The following is a 24,448-nucleotide window of genomic DNA, read 5'->3' as shown; positions in this document are numbered from 1 at the left end:
GAACACCCACATACGTTTTTTTCTGTATTTAAGTGATTTTTTACATGATTGCTTCAATATTTTTTCTTGAAAGTTTGAAAACAAATCCTATGAAATTTGCCATTTTGCATCGTTAAAAAACAAGGGCATTTTCTTAAATAACCGCACTGCACTGTTCAAACATTTCATCTAGTTGTTTCTCTTAAATTTGTTTTCAAATGTTGAACAGCCCTCTCCCATCCCCTCCTTTTTTCCTATGCCATTGGGTTTTTGTAAAGACTGGGTCCTATGACCCCAAATTCTCACCCATGTAACTTTCTGAGGAACCAGTGCAGAGGACGTAGCAAGCAGCGGGCAGGTAGGAAGCCCCTGAGGTGTCGTATTAGATGTACAAAATTGTGGCTTGTGTTCTGTGAGTGTTAGACATATGCCAGTAGTTGAAGAAACTACCTGCAGACAAAATTTGACACTTTAATCACCTATTTCCAAACAAACAAAAAAATGAACATAAGATAATTATCTTCCTCTTGTTAGCAGGATATGAACCATTGTTGCTATTAAAATTTGTTTAGATATGGAAACAATAATATAATTACAGTTATGCTAGAAACATGATTATGCTAAAAATAATTTCAGACTTTGCAAAAATTGTTTTTCATTCCCCTTTCTTTCAGCAGACATTTACTGAGTATTTAACTCTTTTCACAACCCTTTTGGGGCTTTATAAAAGAACAGTGTGTCCACAGCAAGTTTATAATCTACTAGGGGAGAGAGAGCCTCTATGAAACAAAATACGTTTCCATAGGAGATGGAGCATGCAAATATGACAGGTTGGTATTAAGTGAAAATGCTTAGGGGATTGTGAAGGGAGAGAGGCCATTTCTAGTTGAGTGTGTTACAGGAGTGGGAAGCAATGGTATTTGAGTGGTCCAAATGAGCAGAATATGGTATTGAGGCACCTTGAGCAAACTGAAGAAAGCAAACATAAGTGTACAGGTGAAAAAGCATAAGGAGTATGTGCAGTAATGAATTCTGATGTCCTTAGACTTAGAAAGTGTCTTTCTAAATGACCTACATTACCTTTTGCTTTACTGTCTCTTATTTGTTTGTACTTACTTTACTTGACTTTCAATCTTGGGAATGTTAATATAGACATGCAGTGATTTGCACAGTTTCTGTAGTGACTACAGGCAGAAGGCATCATTTAGTTTCTGATCTTATGGTTAATTCTGATTTTCCAAAACTTGCTGTAGCTTTGTTCCTGCATTTAGGTCTGTTGCGATGTTGTTGGTCAGGTTCAGCTGCTCCCGAGGATGCATTATACCCACATTTTCAAAGACTGTATATAGTTTTCACTATGTTTTATTCCAAAGTCAGTGTAACAAAGGAATTCCACTGTGTATGTTTATTGTTAAATCTCTGTCCTAACCCCTTGCTAATGGGAGTCTCTTCATGACACCTTTTAAAATGATTTTTTTTCCTCGATGAAGCAATTTAAAGATAGGATATAAAGAAACATTTTCACTCAAAGCATTCAGCATTTCAGACATTCTGTAGTAACTTAAGACGTCTCTGACCTCTTAACCAATCATGTATGAAAATTGGCTTTGTCATGAAGACCTCTTACCCACATTCCCTTTGAATAACAATGTTATAACAACAGTTTTTCCCTCCAATGATTCTGGTTGCAGCAAGCCTGGTTAAGATGAAATTTATGAGCCCAGTTTACTCTATGGCTTTAGTTTTCTCACTTTTTAACAATATGGCGGATTTATGGGGAGTTGGGTAGAGGGGAACTGCAAAGTTGAATGACAGTAATAACTACCATGTATTGGTCCATACTGTGTGCCTGGTATGGTGTCATGCTTTATGTATACTAGCTTTAATTCCCAGAACAGCTGGTAGTGATGTATCATACATTACTTTTATAAAAGAAGAAAACTTAGATTGAGAGAATTAAATGACTTCCCTAAGACCATACAACCAGGAAGCAGCAGATCTGGGTTTCAAAAATAGCCCTAATTCCAAAGCTTATATTTTTCCCTTATTCTAGGGTGCCCATCAATAAAGTTTTCAGTATCTTCTTTTAGAATCCTTCAAACAAATAACAGTAAGAGTTGGGAAATGCCAAATGTGAGAGCAGTGTGCTTGAATTCCATGTGAGGTGATAGGAATAGTAGATTATTTTGAGTAGCTTGTATGGGGAGCAGTCAGTGGAATTTAGTTAGAGGTGCATTAGAGAAGTGGGAGATGAGGTGGCAGGATGGATGCTTGGGCTTGGTTGTGGCAGATGTGCACCAGCGGGTGAAGTAAGGCTTTCTTACCTTACTCTATAGAAATTTGGTTTACTAAATGATGGCGATATCCAGATGTTAATAAGAAGAGTAGAAATGACTTTCTTTTTGCCTTCTTGGATTTCTTTCCAAGACTTTGTTGTAATAATTTGAGTATGTTGATGGGCTGGCTCTGCTGAAAGCGAAGGTACGATGTGGCCTTAGGCAGATACAGGAGGACTAGACACTTGGTGGCCTGTTGCATGCTTTGTGAAGTTAATGTCTGGTGACACAGACTGCATGGTCAGCCAGGACAAGAGGTTTGGCTTAGGGCCATACTGGTATAGCAGCAATCTCAACGTCAGCTCTGATTCCAATTAGGTCTTTGCAAAGATTTTTGCAGGTAGAGCCATTCTTTTGACAGCTAAAGCTCTCAATATGTGCACCTATTAAATGTATACACTTAGGGTTTCTTTGGGGCAGGATATATGATCCAATTCAAGGGAAATGAGTGTATCCATTTATGTCACTACTATAGTAAATAAATTTTAAATACGTGATTATCAGAGACCAAAATGAGAGTAGTTCATACCTCTCTCCTTCTGCCTTCCTTTTCTTCCCTCTTTCTCCCCTCCCCTCAGCCCTTTCTCCTTTGAATGTCGTTTTATCATTCATTTACCAAATACATTTTATTGCCAGTTAGTTCCAGGCTCTCTGGGGGCATATAAAAGAAACCTAGCATTTCCCACTCACTCATCTTTGGACAAGCCATTCTCAATGCCTGTCTTCTTTGTGCCTTTACTCATGTTCCCTCTGCTTTGGTCATCTCTGCTCCCCCATCTCTCCCTGATCTTCTGTTTCCTTATTCCAATTATTCCCTGTTCTTCAAATCTGATTAAATATTACTGAAGTATTTGGCATTTAGATAAACTGAGAAATTTCTACCACAGATACCAGAAATCGATCTTTAAGTTGCTTGCTTTACTCAGTCACAAACCATTTGACTTTTTGGACATAGCCCGTGCTCTTCTTAATGAAGCTACTAGCGCTGTTTGTCAGATGAGAATTAAAAAGGAAAAATACGGGAGCATGATTCATAAAGTCACCAATGAATTAAACATTTATTATCAAAAACAGGTAGAATTCTTTTTTAGGGTTGTTGGGGGAGTATATTTAACAATGGGACATGATTGCTGAACTCTAGGCCCCTCCTTCTCATAAGCCCATATATAGTCTATTGTGGTGTAAGACTTGGATATAGTTAGCCATCATATGACAAGGTGTGAGAAGTTCTGTAATATAAATATAATCAAGAATGCCTTGAGAAGTCAGGAGAGAAATTAATTCCACTTGGAGGGATATAAGAGAAGTTTTTAGAAAACATGGTGTAGTAGTAGGCAGACAGAGGAGCAGGGTAGCCTAAATGATCCAGTTACATGGTACAGTGTGAGTAAAGGTATGAATACAGGGTTATGTTCAAAGCATCTAAAATGGTGAATTGTTAGTAGGTGGGAACATACAGACAGTAGGAAGTCTACAGAGAAAACTGAACAAATAGGTGGGGCAAACAAAGTACAAGATCACTGGACTTTATTTTTAGGTGTGAAAATTTTTGAACAAGGGAGTGACATGAGAAGAGCTGTGTCATAGCAAGATAACTTGAGAAGGGGTGAGAAGAATGGATTAAAGCCAGTAATGAGGAACAAATTTAGATGGGAAATTGAAGAGGCATTAAGAGATTGGAAAGTGTGGGTGGATGTTGATTGGATTGACCCTATCCAATTTTCAGCTTTCTCTAGAAAGTACCCTAAATTCCAGTACATACCTTTTAAGCCTTTTACTTTCCTCATTATTTAATCAAAATAAGCTACTTTTGTCATTTCGTTTAATTAAGGGTGGTTTTAGCTAGAAATGCAGAGCAATATACTGGGCAAATGTAAACAGGCAAACAAGTTTTTGGTATAGATTGTCACCCTCACACATCACTGCTGATTTTATCTTTAGGTGGCTACTATATAAAGCACTTTTTTGTGATTGACAGAAATTTTTCAGACTTTATTCCCTCTTTCATCTTTGGGGCAGTAGGTCTCCTCATTTTATTGGAGAGATATATAATTCACATTTATAAATTTTCACCGGCAACCATTATGCAAATAATTTTAATGTAAGGTATTGAATAGTTCTATAAAAATGTACTTAGTATTTGTTCTTTTTTAAAAACAAAATATTATTTAGGGGGGAGAGTTGAGAGTTACTGGCACACTGAAAAATTCAGGAAATACATGAATTCCTTTAATACTTTTTTCTTCTCCTGAACTTTCATGTAATTAAATAAATGAGTATGTGTGTATATATGAATGAATGGAAACAATTAACTTTAACACTATATCATTCCTGGCAGCTTGAAAAAATTCATCTTTTAGGAGTAAATTTAATAATTTTGTGTTATCCAACATCAGTAATATTAACAGCATGGCTTCTTAGATTAAGGAATCAGGTTTATTCATACTTTTATTTTTATGACTACAAAAATATACTTACTGTATAAAAACATTTGAACAGTGTAAAAAAATATTGTAGGAAGTTTAATATCCATCATTCTACCTGTAGAGTAATAAAATTATAGTTTGATATATAAGCAATGAGTTCTTTTAAAGCGTAGAAAGAAATCATCACCGTTTATGTTTAGAATTTTGTTCTTCTAATAAGACTTGGATTTTGCGTCTGTTACCTGAATCTTTATCTGATTAGCTTAAAAAGACATGAAAAAGACAATTTCATTATCCTTTTCATCCTATCAGGTCATCCTAAATCTCTTCTCTCAGCTTGTAGGGAAAGACTGAATCTTTATATCTTTCTATGCTTATCTGAACCTCAGTCATGCGTGCCTCACCCCCTGGCTAAGCATTCTCTGATCTGGATTTTGTTACTATCATTTCAGTGAAATAGTGACCTCATGTATGGTGAGGGAGGAATTTTGTTTACATAATTAGGGTATTAATAATACCTTTCTAATCAAGAGTTCTATACAGAGTTGTCAGTGGAAGATTGTCTACTTCAGGTTGGTTTTAAACTAAAAAGTATTCTGTTGCCTGTAGGAATTTTTATTGGTGTGGACATATTTCACCATAACTTTTACAGTTGTATTCAGCAAGGAAAGCAGTAACAGGAAAACAAGTCTGCTTTATGTTTTATTGACACTGATAAAATTACCATGATGTGAAAGTTCTGCTAGCTGTAACTAAACTGGTATTTCTCTAAGGTTTAAAGTCAGCATTTATACCTATGCCATGAAGAACACTTGATTCAATATAAAATTAGTTGCCAAATAAGACAAGTATAGGAAAGGGAGGTGGTGTTTTTTAGTATGTGTATGATAAATGATACCAGCGTTTCAGAAACAAGGCTGTTCTTTACATTTTTTAGAGCAAAGCAGAAAGCTGATTTTGGTACATTTTTTTGTTGACTACCTTTTCTTTGTTTTTGTCAAAATCTAACTATTCTACACTGCATTAGCTATTCCTTTTTTCCCCTACCAGTACAAGCTTTCTAAATAATGCACAGAATTTGCATAGTAAACATTTGTTGAGTATTAGTTGAATGTATATGTATATATGTCTTATTGTATCTGAGGGCATGAGCCCAGGGGTATAATTATTCTTGTATCTCCAGTAATACCTTCTTGCACATAGTAGGCACACCATAAGTATTTGAGAGATATTTTCGTAGTTGTAATAGACTATTGGATACTTTTTGTCTATACTTAGATGCCTCTCTTCTTGCATTGGGGCTATTTACAGAATTTTATCAAAATTTAAAGAAACTTACTTGTTAAGCAAGTTTTTAAATCTTTCTTGTCACAAATAGGGAAGAATCTGATTTTTCTTTTTGTTCATTTTTTTAACTGTTATAGACAGCCTGGAACACAGTGTTAAAAATATGTTACTATTGTATGGGGAATTAATTTTTCCCTCAATAGACATAGACTAGCTGATAAAGTACTTGAAGCAGTTACTCAGGAATGACTATATGACATTTACTTTGAAAACTATATAGCAGCAGGACTAGAAGGGACCTTTAAAGATGAGACAGGTCAAGCATCCAACTGTCTTGGGATTCAGCTCCAGAAAATTCATCCTAAGTTGTCTTCCAACCCGTGATAAATCTTTGTTGTATACTGTGGTGTCCCTCTCCTAAAGAAGGTATGTAGTGGTGTATGTAGAGGTTGAGTGTCGTGATTCCTTGTTAAAGATTTCCATTTGCCTTTTAGACCTATCATTGATTTGGTTAACATTAGCATTGCCTTCTCAAACAAAACACCGGTAGATAGAGCAGAACTAAACTTCCCCACATCCTCTCCAAAGAGAGTTTGTCTTTTAGAAGTTTGGCTATACTATTTGATACCAGATACCAGACAGATTAAAGTTGTTGATCTGAAGGAGAAGTTTTATTTAAATGGCCACATGAAGATAATGGGATCATAATATGAAGTTAGTGTACTGACAACAGAGTGATGTGCTCTGCAATGCTATTTTGTTAGACACGCAGGCACATGTAATTAGCTTCATAAGTGGTATGGGATGAATTAAGTGGAGCCACCACAGGGCAGAAACACTACAGCAATGCTGTGAAGTGCAACTTGAGGCAGTTCTTAGATGTTGATATTAGATAGCAAATAATTAAATCCCTTAGCTATATTAGAGTATAGCAGTCAGACTATTATGTGCACAGACTACTACACTCTTTTATGGAAGTTACTCTTTGTTGGAGACACTGTTTTAGGTACTTTTTGATATTATCAGTTAATCCTTAAAAGTCTCTCCTTGAAATATTTGGATCTTTGGAGAACACACATTAATAGTGGCTATAAACTGATAGAGAAAAGTACAATAGGTGAGCTATTTTATTAGCCAAGTTGATTAGCCATTAACATGGAGAATATATATTGAGAATGCTTTGAGCAGAAATTCCATGTTTGGGGGTAGGCTTTTTTTTTTTGTGGGAAAACAGATTTGAGAAAAAGATCTGCAGCCCAAACTCAGTGTCAAAATCACCTAGAATTTCAGAAAAGGAACCTGAAATTGCTCAGTTGTTAGCTGAGCTCTTTGGGACAGTGGAGAGTAGGAGAAGAATTTTCAGGAATATCTGGACCCCAGCTGTGCTTTCTCACCCTAGATGAGGATGTGGACTTACTGAGTTTGATTAAGAAATCAGAAAAGTATATTGTCAAAAATTCCTTTAAATGGAATCATGATGTGAGTACTTTTAAATGGTGAATTAAACCTTGGGGACAGTGCAAGAATTTATCAGCTCAGTCAGGACAGTTGCCTTGTTTGCAGTATGGAACCCAGGAGCAAAGGAAAAACCTAGCAAAGATAGGCTGCATATGTGCCTATTCTGTGGCTCTGTGTAGCCACCTGGCTTTTAGTAAGTTCTATAGCATTGGCTAAATATTTGGGAATTTGAAGGAAGTGTATGTGTGCGGTCTTTTTTAGCCAGTCCATAACCTATTTTCGTGAAGGTACAAAGTGCTGTGACTTTCTTTTTTGTATACTCATCTTACATGGTTTAGGATTTGTAACCTTATTATATCCCATTTATGAACACAAACAACTCATTGTCAGGGTCCAGCTCTCTCCAGAGATACAAAGAACCGAAAGTATTTTCAGTTACCCTTCTTGCCTTGTCCTGAAGTTTGTTTTCATAACAATATATAGCAAGCATGGTAGTTATATATCTAGCTTAGACAACACGGGTCAGTTAGTGTACAATTTAATGAAGACATTTTAGAAGAAGGGGGTCCCAGAGAAGAATATTGTGGTTGGTTAATTGTAAGAGGAAGTGTAAATTATGGCAATACTAGCTGTTACAGACAAGCTGGGAACCTAACTGATGTCCTTAATGTTGCTTGTAGGAGAACAAAGGTTTAAATTCCATTTATAGATGATATTTTGGGACACAACCTGTTTGTCATTGAGATCTTTCTAAGCTCACTTTCAAGAAGCAAGGGTATGTCCAAATTTCCATGGTTCTGGTGATCATTGTTTCATTTTAGTTAATTTGTGATTAAAATAATTTTGTGTTGTGTTTGTTACGTGCATAAAATGTGGCATGATAATTTTCTGTCTACATCAGTGTGGTAAAGTAGCATGCGGCCCCATTTAATTTGTCACCAAGGGAGGAAGAAAATACTCTGCATTTGTTAAATTCTAAAATTTTTCTTCAAACCCCACCCACAGCCCCGCCAATCTTGTGAAAAATTTTCATGTCACATATTACAATTAAGAACTGGCAGCAATGGCATTTTCACATATGTGTTTAGTTTAGATGCTAAGTCACTTCTTAGGAGGTTAACTATAATACTGATCACGCTGGGCAAGAACATGTGAAAATTTTAGAGGCATACTGTATTTTGAAAGTTTCTTGAGATTCTTTAGTATTTTCATCCCTTGCCCAAATGTTTATTTTACAGTGTGTAAACAGTAAAGAAAATAGGCTAAATCTGGGCATTTCGTAATCAGTGGTTAGCTACTGGTGTAGTTCAGAATTAAGCAATCAACACCGATTAGAGAATCACTTGGCGAAAAGCAAACCTGTAATTCTTTCTCTTTGAAGCCAACAGAGCCTGAACCCAAGCATGCCAGTAGATAAGATTAAAAAAGCAGGCAATTTTGAAGTCACCTGTTTCAGCATAAGGAATAGCTTGGCTTCTTGCAATTCTAGCACTTAAAAAATACTGCAAAATTAGTTCTTATTTTTTAAAAATAGAATGGTAACATTATGATGGCTACTGTAACACATTTGACTTCAGTTCACATTACTTTAAAACGTATGTATTATGAAAGTGTCACTTTATTTTTATACACACACAAATTGTGCATGTTGAGCTTAAAAAGTTTTAAATAAATCAATAGTAGTCTTGAACTTTGAATGTTGTCTTTTGTCTTGAGTAAGAAACAGCTGTGAAACTATTGCTGTATGATTGTTTGATAATAGGAGTCATTTACTGACAAATATTTGACTACCACTCCTTACCAGTCATTGTTTAAGGCACTGGAAATAAAACAGTGAAGAAGGCATACTAAAATCTTAGTGGTTGTGGATTTTAAGTCCTAGTAGGGGAGACAGTTAAAAAATAAAAGTTTAAACACATAAAGTATGTCCAATGCTGACTAGTGTCATGGAGAAAAATGAATCAGTGAAGGACTACAGTTGCTATTTTAAGTAGAGTGGTCATAGAAAGTCACTGATTAAGGTGGCATCTGAGCAGAGAACTAAAGGAGATTCAGGAAAAAACTGTGTAGATGAATCTCTGTCAAAAGAGCCTGTCAGGAGGAAAGAAGAGCAAAAGGACAAGACCCTTAGAGTGGAGAGGGCTTGTTGCCCTGATGAAGGACTGGTGCATCAGAGTGGGGTGAGCATGGGGTAAGGGGGTGAAGTGGGTAGGTAGGGTGTTGAGCAGGCAGTTCACAATGGGTGTTGAAGACAGAGCAGAACCTTTCTCTGAGTTGGAAAACTACTGAAAAGTTCTGAGCAGGGAAATGAGGGGACCTAACTTAGTTTTTTAAAGGATCCCTCTAGCTACTATATGAAGGGTAGCTTGGCTGTGATTGACAGCCCAGGGGCAGGGATGCTGTCCTAATGAACCTCGTGAATGCCCGTGGTGGCCTGGACTCCAGTGGGTGCAGTGAGGATGGTGAGAAGTGGTCATATAGTATATATGTAGATAATAATTCTGAAGCTGGAAGCTTAGATGTGGAATGTAAAAGAGCAAGCATCAAGTAAAAATTTGAAGACGTTCTGAGGAAATTGCCAATGCTTTTTGATATTGCTCAGTTATCAGAAATGATTTTAAAAATCTACATACAAAGATATGTTATTTTTATGTTACTGTTTTCCCAGTTCCTTTTGCACATTTTGTATGTGATGCTGTTTGTGTGACCCCATTTATGGATCATATTTCTATGTATGAGGACAGGAAAAACCAATTTCAGGATTTTAATACAGTGCCCTGCTGCTGCCACCTAATGTTTATAGCCCTTCATTTATGTAATTAAAATAACTGGTTATGCATGACTTTAATATTGGTTTGAAACAGAATGTTAACAGATTAATTGAAGCTTATTTAATTGCCTTCGTATTAGGTTCCTGGTATGGATATTTAATATGATAATTGAATCATCTAGAAATAAGGATGTAGATTGAAGATTAATTTTATTGGCATCTTGATCTCTGTATTGGCTTCAGTTCAAAAAATATTTATTGCTTGTGCTTAGCCTGGTCATTTTCCTGCCCTCATGATTATTATGTTATAATGGGAAAGATCTTAAAAAAAAAAGTAAACAAATATTGAAATAATTAGAAGTTGAGGAAACAGGACAACAGATACAGACCCTGTATACAAGGAGCTTACAGTGCAACAAAGCAGATAAACATTTAAAAATTAGATTAAAATGTGATGACTGTATAATTTTAGTCACTTTTCCTGCTGCATAGGAAAAATGCTGGTTAGAAACCTCTCTGAAATAACTTAAGATGTTGCAGGGTTAGCATTAGTAGTGTGAGAGTTTCCAAGTCAGTGCTGAATTGGTTCTTTGCTGCTGTTTGAGAGATGTTTAACTTTAGCAGTGACCACTTGTTATTGAAGGTTATGATTTCAAACAAGTTTTAGTAATTGTCTGCTTTTCTGTGATTAGACAAGGATGTGATGGCTTGCTATCTCAAGCATGCCCTTCTCCAGCTATCTGCTATACTATACCTCAAAGACAGTATTTCATGAGGGAGGAAATTTTTGTTAACATGTGTATCTGTATCTATATATCTGTATCTATGTATCTGTAGACTTACTCATTTGTTAGTGTAAAACTAGAGCTCTAAAGATGCTGCTTGAAGAAATAAGAACACTCTTAATGAACCTTGATGATGGATTTAACATATACTTACTGTTTAATGTGTCCTAGGAAATGTTCTGGGCAGTGGGGCTTTTGTCTTGAAACAAAGCAAACAAATCTTTGTCTTCATTCAACTTATTTTCTAGTGGAGGATGGGAGAACAACAATAAACACATACAGATGTAGTATGTCAGATGGTTATAAATGTCAGATGGAGGAAAATAAAGCAGGGTAAGGGGGATAGAGCATACTGTAAAAGGGGAAGGGAGTATGCCTTTTGATTAAGCAGGGTTTACTTCATGATAATTTTGTAACTAGATGAGTTATTTTAAAAAAGTATTTACATTTTTTTAAATTTTTGTATCATTAATATACAATCACATGAGCAACATTGTGCTTACTAGATTCCCCCCATTATCAAGTCCCCACCTCATACTCCATTACAGTCACTGTCCATCAGGGTAGTAAGTTGCTATGGAGTCACTACTTGTCATCTCTGTGCTACACTGCCTTCCCTGTGCTCCCCCACCCCCCACCCTACATTATGAGTGCTAATTGTAATGCCCCTTATTCCCCTTCTCCTTCCCTTCCCACCCACCCTTCCCAGCCCCTTTCCCTTTGGCAATTGTTAGTCCATTCTTGGGGGGTTCTGTGAGTCTGCTGCTGTTTTTCTCATTCAGTTTTTGCTTTGTTGTTATACTCCACAGATGAGTGAAATCATTTGGTACTTGTCTTTCTCTGCCTGGCTTATTTCACTGAGCATAATACCCTCTAGCTCCATCCATGTTGTTGCAAATGGTAGGATTCTTTTTTCTTCTTATGGCTGAATAATATTGCATTGTGTATATGTACCACCTCTTCTTTATCCATTCATCTACTGATGGACACTTAAGTTGCTTCCATTTCTTGGCTGTTTTAAATAGTGCTGCGATAAACATAGGGGTGCAAGTATCTTTTTCAAACTGGGCTGCTGCATTCTTAGGGTAAATTCTTAGGAGTGGAATTCCTGGGTCAAATGGTATTTCTATTTTGAGTTCTTTGAGGAACCTCCATATTGCTTTCCACAATGGTTGAAACAGTTTGCATTCCCACTAGCATTGTAGGAAGGTTCGCTTTTCTCTGCATCCTCACCAGCATTGGTTGTTCCTAGTCTTTTCTATGTTGGCCATCCTAACTGGTGTGAGGTGATATCTCATTGTGGTTTGTTTGTTTTTTTTTCCTCATTGTGGTTTTAATTTGCATTTCCCTGTTAATTAGTGATGTGGAGCATCTTATCATGTGTGCCTGTTGGCCATCTGAATTTCTTGTTTGGAGAAGTGTCTGTTCATATCCTCTGCCCATTTATTTTGTATTTATTTATTTTATTTATTTATTTATTTTGATTTTGGTATCATTAATGTACAGTTACATGAGGAATATTTTGTTTACTAGACTCCCCACATCACCAAGTCCCCCCCACAAACCCCATTACAGTCACTGTCCATCAGTGTAGTAAGATGCTGTAGAATCACTACTTGTCTGTGTTGTACAGCCCTCCCTGTGCCCACCCCCCCAGAATTATACATGCTAACCATAATGCTCCCCTTTCTCCCCCTCCCACCCCCCTTATCCCTCCCTTCCCACCCATCCTCCCCAGTCCCTTTCCCTTCGGTAACTGTTAGTCCATTCTTGGGTTCTGTGATTCTGCTGCTGTTTTGTTCCTTCCGTTTTTTCTTTGTTTTTATATGCCACATATGAGTGAAATCATTTGGTACTTGTCTTTCTTCACCTGCCTTATTTCACTGAGCATAATACCCTCTAGCTCCATCCATGTTGTTGCAAATGGTAGGATTTGTTTTCTTCTTATGGCTGAATAATATTCCATTGTGTATATGTACCACCTCTTCTTTATCCATTCATCTATTGATGGACACTTAGGTTGCTTCCATTTCTTGGCTATTGTAAATAGTGCTGTGATAAACATAGGGGTGCATATCACTTTTTCAGATTGCCTCCGCCCATTTTTTAATAGGGTTATTTGCTTTTTGGGTGTTGAGGCGTGTGAGTTCTTTATATATTTTGGATGTTAATTCCTTGTCAGATATGTCATTTGCAAATATATTCTCCCATACTGTAGGATGCCTTTTTGTTCTGCTGATGGTGTCCTTTGCTGTATAGAAGCTTTTTAGCATGATGTAGTACCATTTGTTCATTTTTTATTTTATTTCCCTTGCCCAAGGAGATGTGTTCAGGAAGAAGTTGCTCATGTTTATATTTATTTACATTTGTTTTAAAGGTCCTATCTGCCTTGGAAACTGGAACAGTTTACATCTATCTATTCACCTGCTAAACACTCAGCAAGTATATATTTTTGTGCTAGGTACTCTAAAAAAAAAAACAAGCTAAAAGATATGTTGTCTACCGTTAAGGAATTCAAAATCAGATTGGGAAGACATTTTTAAAAATAATATATTAAGGTTACTATAGAAGAGACATTTATCTTTTTTCTTGAAGTATAACAAAACATTTAGCTTTGACTTTAGGTGATAATCTATTTCACTTCTGAATTGGGACCCCTTGGTGGGATTATAATACTGACAGCTGAAAAGCAGTACTTTCTCTAGAGATTGTGATACCTTCTTTGAAAAAAAGGAGAATCTGCATTGTTATGCATTGTTTCCTGCTGAGTGCGATTTGGAAAACCTACCGAGTTTTCATCAATCATCACTGAATCACCTTGCAACTTATGTTTTAGTTTATGCAGTCAGTAAGATGATATAGGACACTGTATGAAGTTTCTTTTTTTCAAACTTTGAATGTTGGCATAGTTAAAAATTGAGAAACGTGCTCTGTGATGTTGTTAGTTCCAAGGGCCTTTGGCTAGCAGTGTGAAAGCTGGGTATGTCATTGCATTTTGTGTTTTTGTGATGAAAACCCAGTGTCTCTTCTGTAGTCCAGTCTTGTCTTGACCCCTTTGTTACCACTAAGGTAATCATTGCAGATTCAGATAATCTAGACGTATTGCTGAAACTACTTTATGGTTTTGTGCTGTCCTCCTTTAACCAAATGTGTTAATTGCTCTCAGTTTCAGCAGTTACCGGTAAATAGGCATTTAAGGGTAGTTTGACTTGAAAACTGGTTCTTTCCTTCTTCCTTAGACATTAAAGAAAGCATCCTAAGGCAGAGGTTTTAAGTTATCTTAGCACTTTGGACTGAGGTGCCTTAGAATCATAGGTTAGGCAGAACAGAAAAAAATGCTACAGAATAAAGCTTTCACACCTTTCGCTGCCAGCCAGTAAACTTAACTTGAAATTTTCTGGTAGGTCACAATATGACAGATGTTTTTTGAAGAATTATGACTTGACCAAGGTCAGACACATGTTAACTGAGCAATCCCAGATCTATCCTGATGGCCACAGACAAATGTCTGTTATGGGAAAGCAACATCTCTTAACATGCCACACACCTCACTGAATCATAATGTAACTCTAGAGCTAGGTGGAGCTAGTGAAAAGATGCTGTAGCTTTGGGAGAGTTCCAGCTTGGCCTCTGCTTCTCTAACAGAATAGAACATTGAGAGAGATAATTCCAGGGATGGACCACCCAAGAGGCCTTTGTTTTCTTTACCTTCTTTATGGTTTTACCCCTGACAGCCTTCCATGTTGTTACCATCCTATGATCCTCTACTCTTAAGCCCCTTACCTAACAGCATCAACAAACTGATATGTAAAAAAGCCATTGAAAACCATGGAAATTATTACTGTTTTCTAAGTCTAGTGTTTAAATATCTATAGATGGGGGCTATGTTTTACAAAATTAATATTGTTAAGTAGACCTTTTTAGATTTTAACAGCTATTAAATAATGGCTTATTTTTATTTATGAGAGAATAAAAACATGGCAGCCAACATTTATTAAGCTCTTGATATTTTGCAGGGTACAATATTATGTTTTTTATATAAGGAAGAACTATATAAGTACTCAAAAAATGTAACCTAAATGGAGGCAGAACAGCTTTGAGTGCAGTGTGTTTCTTAATCTTCAGTGCATATAAGAATGTGCCTGGGAAGCTTGTTACTAGATTCTCAAGGCTATCTCCTTGGGATTTTAATGTAATTTGGGGTGCCTGAGAAGTTCTAACTTTAATACCCCTTGTGATTCTGGTATGAGTTTTCAATGTTTTCAAAGTCCATCATATAATTATCGCTAGTGTGACAAAACAGACCAGAGTTTTTTAATCCATTTGTTTTAGCTCATTTGTTAGCTTTGTGGCCTTGAGAATATTAAATAATTCCTGTTATCTCAGTTTCCTTATCTGTACAGTGGAGATTATCATGAAGAATGAATTTTGTGCTTGGAACATAAATTACCAGTTAGTAAATGGTAACTGCTGCCATTGTTGTCAACATTATCACACCACTACCACCATCTTCATCCTACTGTCATCATCCTTCTTAGCTACAAGAATGCACAAAATAGCTAACAGGGTTAGGGAGCGTGTCCAGGAATGGTGTAGACAATATCTGGGAGTTTAGAGGTACTCAAAGGAACTTTGGTTGGAATAACCTAGAATGTTCATATTAGAGAGATGATACTTAAGTTAGACTTTGAAGAATAAAAAAAATTTAGCTAAGTAAAGACAAAGTTGGAAAGAAGACTTCCTTAAAACTGTGTTATTTCACAATAACTTTTGTAAATTTTTACTGTTGATTCATCTCAGTCATTTTCTGTTTAGACTAACTTAAAATAGTTGACATAGGTCAGCTGGGATCTTATGTTTACTCAGAAAAATAAAATGATGAAAATATGAATATACCATGTTATATATATAGTCATCAGTTTATAGTCACCATTGTTATTGAAACATATTATGATTTTAGAGACTTGGGAAACACTAATTGGAAAAAATGCCTTATGCTTCTGATGTATATATAGTTATAAAACTGAAACAATTTTATAGGTTAAATATAACCATCAACAACAAAACTATACAGCCAATACAAATACAGACTAAAAACATAATGTTTTATGCTACCTGATGTTTACTTGATTGTCATTTTCTGCTCATAGCAAGACTTTGGTCTGTCTGCTTTGAAACAGATCTGTTTAATTTTGTCTTGCTTTTTCTGCTGTGGATGGTGTGCTGACTCAGTTCTTCTACCATTTTCTCCTGTTTGAACTGCCAAAAGATTTTCCTTTGCGCAGCTTACTGTAACTTCATTTGGCCCTCATTTGGTGTGAATGCATCACATATATCTATATCTATATCTATATCTATATCTGTATGTATGTATAAGTCTGTGTACTTTTCTCACTATTTCTTGATGGGTAAACACACATGCACACTGATTTATGTGGTGGTATTCAGTTATGAGGAGGTCATTCTGATTAACCCAGATAAGCATTAATTTTTGAAAGATTACCTAATATGGCAAAAAGATGAGATAAATCTGTTGTAGAGAGCAGAAGGATTTTCTGGAGACCCAATCTGAGAAGCCCTGAATCTTTGCATGGAAGATCTATGGAAACTATGACATTTAATTCAATTTCCTTTTTTAACATCAAGAAAAATACAGCAACCAAAGGGATGCTTGAAAAACTGTCCAATGTAAAGCATTATAGAGGCTCCCTGAAAAAAATATCTAAATACCTCATCAAGGCGTGCCAAATTCTGCATCTAGCCTTTGTCATCTGACTTACCTCAGACTTCCAAGTTCCTTCCTGCTTTAAGGACTTGTATCTCAAAGACACAGTAGACAAGACAATTTGGTACTGGCACAAGAACAGACCCATAGATCTATAGAACAGAATAGAGAGCCCAGATATAAACCCAAGCATATATGGTCAATTAATATACGATAAAGGAGCCGTGGATATACAATGGGGAAATGACAGTTTTTTCAGCAACTGGTGTTGCAAAACTGGACAGCTACATGGAAGAGAATGAAACTGGATTATTGTCCAACCCCATACACAAAAGTAAACTCGAAATGGAGCAAAGACCTGAATGTAAGTCATGAAACCATAAAACTCTTAGAAGAAAATATAGACAAAACTCTCTTGAATATAAACATGAGCAACTCTTTCCTGAATGCATCTCCTTGGGCCAGGGAAACAAAAGCAAAAATGAACAAATGGGACTACATCAAGCTAAAAAGTTTCTGTACATCAAAGGACAACATCAGCAGAACAAAAAGGCATCCTACAGTATGGGAGAATTTACTTATTTGTAAAAGACATATCCGACAAGGGGTTAGTATCCAAAATATATAAAGAACTCACATGCCTCAGCACCAAAAAACCAAATAACCCTATTAAAAATGGGCAGAGGATATGAACAGACAATTCTCCAAAGAAGGAATTCAGATGTAACAGGCACATGAAAAGATGCTCCACATTGCTAATTATCAGGGAAATGCATATTAAAACCACAATGAGATATCACCTCCTACCAGTTAGGATGGCCAACATAGAAAAGACTAGGAACAACCAATGCTGGTGAGGATGCAGAGAAAGGGGAAACCTCCTACACTGCTGGTGGAAATGTAAATTAGTTCAACCATTGTGGAAAGCAGTATGGAGGTTCCTCAAAATGCTCAAAATAGAAATACCATTTGACCCAGAATTCCACTCCTAGAACATTACCCAAAGAAAGCAAGATTTCAGATCCAAAAAGGCATATGCACCCTTATGTTTATCACAGCACTATTTGCAATAGCCAAGATATGGAAGCAACCTAAGTGTCCATCAGTAGAAGAATGGATAAAGAAGAGGTGGTACATATACACAGTGAAATACTATTCAGCCATGAGAAGAAAACAAATCCTACCATTTTTTACAACATGGATGGAGCTAGAGTGTATTATGCTTAGTGAAATAAGTCACGCAGAGAAGTACAAGTACCAAATGATTTCCCTCATTTTTGGAGTATAGCAATGAAGCAAAACTGATGGAACAAAACAGCAGCACACTCACAGACTCCAAGAAGGGACTAGCTATTACCAAAGGGAGGAATTGGGGAGGGGAGGGAGGGAGGGAGGGAGAAGAGAATTGAGGAGTAGTATGATTGGTACACATGGTGTAGGGGGTGGTCACAGGGAAGATAGTGTAGCACAGAGAAGACAAGTAAGGACTTGTATCTGCTAGCCTCCCTTTTTGTATATCTTTTTCTTATCCTCTTGAGCCTGACTGTGTGATAGCATTGTGTCAGAGCAAATGCTGCCTCCTTGTGGTAGTTTTCCTCTAATCACTTGTTCCAATTACCTTTTTTTCTTATTAAGGTATGATTGACGTACACTCTTATGAAGGTTTCACATGAAAAAACAATGTGGTTACTACATTTACCCATATTATCAAATCCCCACCCATACCCCAATGGTGTCACTGTCCATCAGTACAGCAAGATGCCACAGATCCACTATGTGCCTTCTCTGTGCTACACTGTTCTCCCCGTGATCCCCCACACCATGTGTACTAAACATAATATCCCTCAATCCCCTTCTCCCTCCCTCCCTACCTCCCTCCCACACCCTTCCCCTTTGGTAACCCCTAGTCCCCTCTTGGAGTCTTCTGAGTCTGCTGCTATTTTGTTCCTTCAGTTTTGCTTCATTGTTATACTCCACAAATAGGGGAAATCATTTAGCAGTTGTCTTTCTCAGCCTGGCTTATTTCACTGAGCATAAAAGTCCTCCAGCTCCATCCATGTTGTCAAAAATGGTAGGATTTGTTTCTTTCTTTTTTTATTTATTCATTTCATTATCATTAATCTACAATTACATGAAGAACATTATGGTTACTAGACTCCCCCCTTCACCAAGTCCCCCCACCACAAACCCTATTACAGTCACTGTCCATCAGCGTAGTAAGATGGTGTAAACTCACTACTTGTCTTCTCTGTGTTGCACAGCCCTCCCTATGCTGCCGCCCACATTATACATGTTAATTGTAAGGCTACCTTTCTTTTTCCATGACCTTATCCCCCCCTTCCCACCCCTCATGTCCAGTCCCTTTCGCTTTGATAACCGTTAGTCCATTCCTGGGTTCTGTGATTCTGCTGCTGTTTTGTTCCTTCAGTTTTTCTTTGTTCTTATACTCCACAGATGAATGAAATCATTTGGTACTTGTCTTCCTCCGCCTGGCTTATTTCACTGAGCATAATACCCTCTAGCTCCATCCATGTTGTTGCAAATGGTAGGATTTGTTTTCTTCTTATGGCTGAATAATATTCCATTGTGTATATGTACCACATCTTCTTTATCCAGTCATCTACTGATGGACACTTAGGTTGCTTCCATTTCTTGGCTATTGTGAATAGTTCTGCGATAAACATAGGAGTGCATATATCTTTTTCAAACTGGGCTGCGGCATTCTTAGGGTAAATTCCTAGAGGTGAAATTCCTGGGTCAAATGGTATTTCTATTTTGAGCTTTTTGAGGAACCTCCATACTGCTTTCCACAATGGTTGAACTAATTTGCGTTCCCACCAGCAGTGTAGGAGGGTTCTCCTTTCTCCGTACCTCGCCAACATTTGTTGTTGTTTGTCTTTTGGATGGTAGCCATCCTTACTGGTGTGAGGTGATATTTCATTGTGGTTTTAATTGCATTTCTCTGATGACAGGCGATGTGCAGCATCTTTTCATGTGTCTGTTGGCCATCTGAATTTCTTCTTTGGAGAACTGTCTATTCAGCTCCTCTGCCCATTTTTTAATTGGATTATTTGGTTTTTGTTTGTTGAGGCGCGTGAGCTCCTTATATATTTTGGATGTCAACCCTTTATTGGATCTGTCATTTATGAATATATTCTCCCATACTGTAGGGTACCTTTTTGTTTTATTGATGGTGTCCTTTGCTGTACAGAAGCTTTTCACCTTGGTATAGTCCCACTTGTTCATTTTTGCTTTTGTTTCCCTTGCCCGGGGAGATATGTTCATGAAGAAGTTGCTAATGTTTATGTCCAAGAGATTTTCCCCTATGTTGTTTACTAAGAGTTTTATGGTTTCATGACTTACATTCAGGTCTTTGATCCATTTCGAATTTATTTTTGTGTATGGGGTTAGACAGTGATCCAGTTTCATTCTCTTACATGTAGCCATCCAGTTTTGCCAGCACCATCTGTTGAAGAGACTGTCATTTTCCCATTGTATGTCCATGGCTCCTTTATCATATTTTAATTGACCATCTATGTTAGGATTAATATCTGGGGTCTCTATTCTGTTCCACTGGTCTGTGACTCTGTTCTTGTGTCAGTACCAAACTGTCTTGATTACTGTGGCTTTGTGGTAGAGCTTGAAGTTGGGGAGCGAGATCTCCCCCACTTTATTCTTCCTTCTCAGGATTGCTTTGGCTATTCGGGGTCTTTGGTGTTTCCATATGAATTTTAGAACTATTTGTTCTAGTTTGTTGAAGAATGTTGCTGGAAAATTGATTAGGGATTGCAACGAATCTGTGTATTGCTTTGGGCAGGATGGCCATTTTGACTATATTAATTTTTCCTAGCCAAGAGCATGGGATGAGTTTCCATTTGTTAGAGTCCTCTTTGATATCTCTTAAGAGTGTCTTATAGTTTTCAAGGTATAGGTCTTTCACTTCCTTGGTAAGGTTTATTCTTAAGTATTTTATTCTTTTTGATGCAACTGTGAATGGAATTTTTTTTCTGATTTCTCTATTAGTTCATTGTTAATGTATAGGAAAGCCACAGATTTCTGTGTGTTAATTTTGTATCCTGCAACTTTGCTGTATTCCGATACCAGTTCTAGTAGTTTTGGAGTGGAGTCTTTAGGGTTTTTTATGTACAATATCATGTCATCTGCAAATAGTGACAGTTTAACTTCTTCTTTACCAATCTGGATTCCTTGTATTTCTTTGTTTTGTCTGATTGCCATGGCTAGGACCTCCAGTACTATGTTAAATAACAGTGGGGAGAGTGGGCATCCCTGTCTTGTTCCCGATCTCAGAGGAAAAGCTTTCAGCTTTTCACTGTTCAGTATGATGTTGGCTGTGGGTTTATCATATATGGCCTTTATTATGTTGAGGTACCTGCCCTCTGTACTCATTTTTTTGAGAGTTTTTATCATGAGTAGATGTTGAATTTTGTCGAATGCTTTTTCAGCATCTATGGAGATGATCATGTGGTTTTTGTCCTTCTTTTTGTTGATGTGGTGCATGATGTTGATGGATTTTCAAATGTTGTACCATCCTTTGCATCCCTGGGATGAATCCCACTTGGTGTATGATCCTTTTGATGTACTTTTGAATTCGGTTTGCTAATATTTTGTTGAGTATTTTTGCATCTATGTTCATCAGGGATATTGGTCTGTAATTTTCTTTTTTGGTGGGGTCTTTGCCTGGTTTTGGTATTAGGGTGATGTTGGCTTCATAGAATGAGTTTGGGAATATTCCCTCCTCTTCTATTTTTTGGAAAACTTTAAGAAGAATGGGTATTATATCATCTCTGTATGTCTGATAAAATTCCGAGGTAAATCCATCTGGCCCGGGGGTTTTTTCTTGGGTAGTTTCTTGATTACCGCTTCAATTTCTTTGCTGGTAATTGGTTTGTTTAGATTTTGTGTTTCTTTCTTGGTCAGTTGGAAGGTTGTATTTTTCTAAGAAGTTGTCCATTTCTTCTAGGTTTTCCAGCATGTTAGCATATAGGTTTTCATAGTAGTCTCTAATAATTCTTTGTATTTCTGTTGGGTCTGTTGTGATGTTTCCTTTCTTGTTTCTGATTCTGTTGATGTGTGTTGATTCTCTTTTTCTCTTAATAAGTCTGGCTAGTGGCTTATCTATTTTGTTTATTTTCTCAAAGAACCGGCTCTTGGTTTCATTGATTTTTGCTATTGTTTTATTCTTCTCAATTTTGTTTATTTCTTCTCTGATCTTTATTTAATGACCCTCCTTCTGCTGACTTTAGGCCTCATTTGTTCTTCTTTTTCCAGTTTTGATAATTGTGATGTTAGACTATTTATTTGGGTTTGTTCTTCCTTCTTTAAAATTGCGTGGATTGCTATATACTTTCCTCTTAAGACTGCTTTTGCTGCGTCCCATAGAAGTTGGGGCTTTGTGTTGTTGTCTTTTATTTCCATATATTGCTGGGTCTTCATTTTAATTTGGTAGTTGATCCATTGACTGTTTAGGAGCGTGTTGTTAAGCCTCCATGTGTTTGTAAGCCTTTTTGCTTTCTTTGTACAATTTATTTATAGTTTTATACCTTTGTGGTCTGAAAAGTTGGTTGGTAGAATTTCAATGTTTTTGAATTTACTGAGGCTCTTTTTGTGGCCTAGTATGTGGTCTATTCTGGAGAATGTTCCATGTGCACTTGAGAAGAATGTGTATCCTGTTGCTTTTGGGTGTAGAGTTCTGTAGATGTCTATTAGGTCCATCTGTTCTAGTGTGTTGTTCAGTGTCTCTGTGTCCTTACTTATTTTCTGTCTGGTGGATGTGTCCTTTGGAGTAAGTGGTGTGTTGAAGTCTCCTAAAATGAATGCATTGCATTCTATTTCCTCCTTTAGTTCTGTTAGTATTTGTTTCACATATGCTGGTGCTCCTGTGTTGGGTGCATATATATGTATAATGGTTATATCCTCTTGTTGGACTGAGCCCTTTATCATTATGTAATGTCCTTCTTTATCTCTTGTTTATTTCTTTGTTTTGAAGTCTATTTTGTCTGATACTAGTACTGCAACACCTGTTGTTTTCTCCCTATTGTTTGGATGAAATATGTTTTTCCATCCCTTGACTTTTAGTCTGTGCATGTCTTTGGGTTTGAGGTGAGTCTCTTTTATGTGGCATATAGATGGGGCTTGTTTTTTTAGCCATTCAGTTACTCTGTGTCTTTTGATTGGTGCATTCAGTCCATTTTCATTTCAGGGTGATTATCGAGAAGTATGTACTTATTGCCATTTCAGGCATTAGATTTGTGGTTACCAAAGGTTCCAGGTTGCTTTCCTTACTATCTAAGAGTCTAACTTAACTCACTTAGTATTCTGTTATAAACACAATCTAAAGGTTCTTTTCTATTTCTCCTCCTTTTTCTTCCTCCTTCATTCTTCATATATTAGGTATCAAATTCTGTACTTTTTGTCTATCCCTTGATTGACTTTGGGCATAGTTAATTTAATTTTGCATTTGCTTCATAATTAGCTGTTCTACTTTCTTTACTGTGGTTTTATTACCTCTGGTGACAGCTATTCAACCTTAGGAACACTTACATCTATAGCAGTCCCTCCAAAATAGACTATAGAGATGGTTTGTGTGAGGTAAATTCCCTCAGCTTGTGCTTATCTGGAAATAGTTTAATCCCTCCTTCAAATTTGAGTGATAATCTTGCCAGATAAAGTATCTTGGTTCCAGGCCCTTCTGCTTCATGACATTAAATACATCATGCCACTCCCTTCTGGCCTGTAAGGTTTCTGCTGAGAAGTCTGATGTTAGCCTGATGGGCTTTCCTTTGTATGTGATCTTATTTCTGTATCTGGCTGCTTTTAACAGTCTGTCCTTATCCTTGATCTTTCCCATTTTAATTACTATGTGTCTTGGTGTTGTCTTCCTTGGGTCCCTTGTGTTGGGAGATCTGTGGATCTCCATGGCCTGAGAGACTATCTCCTTCCCCAGGTTGGGGAAGTTTTCAGCAACTACCTCCTCAAAGACACTTTGTATCCCCTTCTCTCTCTCTCCTTCTTCTGGTATCCCTATAATGCAAATATTGTTCTGCTTGGATTGGTCACACAGTTCTTTCAATATTCTTTCATTCTTAGAGATCCTTTTTTCTCTCTGTGCCTCAGCTTCTTTGTATTCCTCTTCTCTAGTTTCTATTTCATTTATCGTTTCCTCCACCATATCCAACCTGCTTTTAATACCCTCCATCATGCTCTTCAATGATTGGATCTCCGACCTGAATTTATCCTGAGTTCTTGGATGTCTTTCTGTACCTCCATTAGAATGTTGATCATTTTTATTTTGAACTCCCTTTCAGGAAGAGTCACGAGGTCCATATCATTTAAATCTTTCCCAGGAGTTGTATTAATAATTTTACTCTGGACAAGGCTTATTTGGCATTTAATATTTGTATATGGCGCCCTCTAGTGTCCAGAAGCTCTATTCTGGAGCTCCTCAGCCCCTGAAGCATTGTCGGGGGTCGCAGGGGAGCGGTACTGGTGCCTGGGGGGAGGAAAGAGCTGTTTCCCCCTTTCGGCTGCTGTGCCTGTTTCCACTGCCTGAGCCTGTGGGCTGGTCACACAGGTATAAGTTTTTGACCCATAGCCTCCGGATATGGATCCCTGCTTTCCACAGTAGGCCGGACTCCCAGTTTTCCCAGGAACTCTGCCTGTAT

At 37.1% G+C, this 24,448-nt stretch overlaps 1 protein-coding gene across 4 annotated transcripts in view; it reads left to right on the top strand.

The window, feature by feature from the left end:
* MED13L (mediator complex subunit 13L) overlaps positions 1 to 24,448 on the top strand; it is a 313,145-nt gene that overhangs the window by 107,831 nt on the left and 180,866 nt on the right. The window lies entirely within an intron of this gene.

Source organism: Manis javanica, chromosome 15, assembly GCF_040802235.1.
Source record: "Manis javanica isolate MJ-LG chromosome 15, MJ_LKY, whole genome shotgun sequence".
In the NCBI taxonomy this organism is placed as follows: Eukaryota; Metazoa; Chordata; class Mammalia; order Pholidota; family Manidae; genus Manis; species Manis javanica.
The sequence above is the reverse complement of the archived record's forward strand: the minus strand, read 5'-3'. Positions and strand labels throughout refer to the sequence as shown.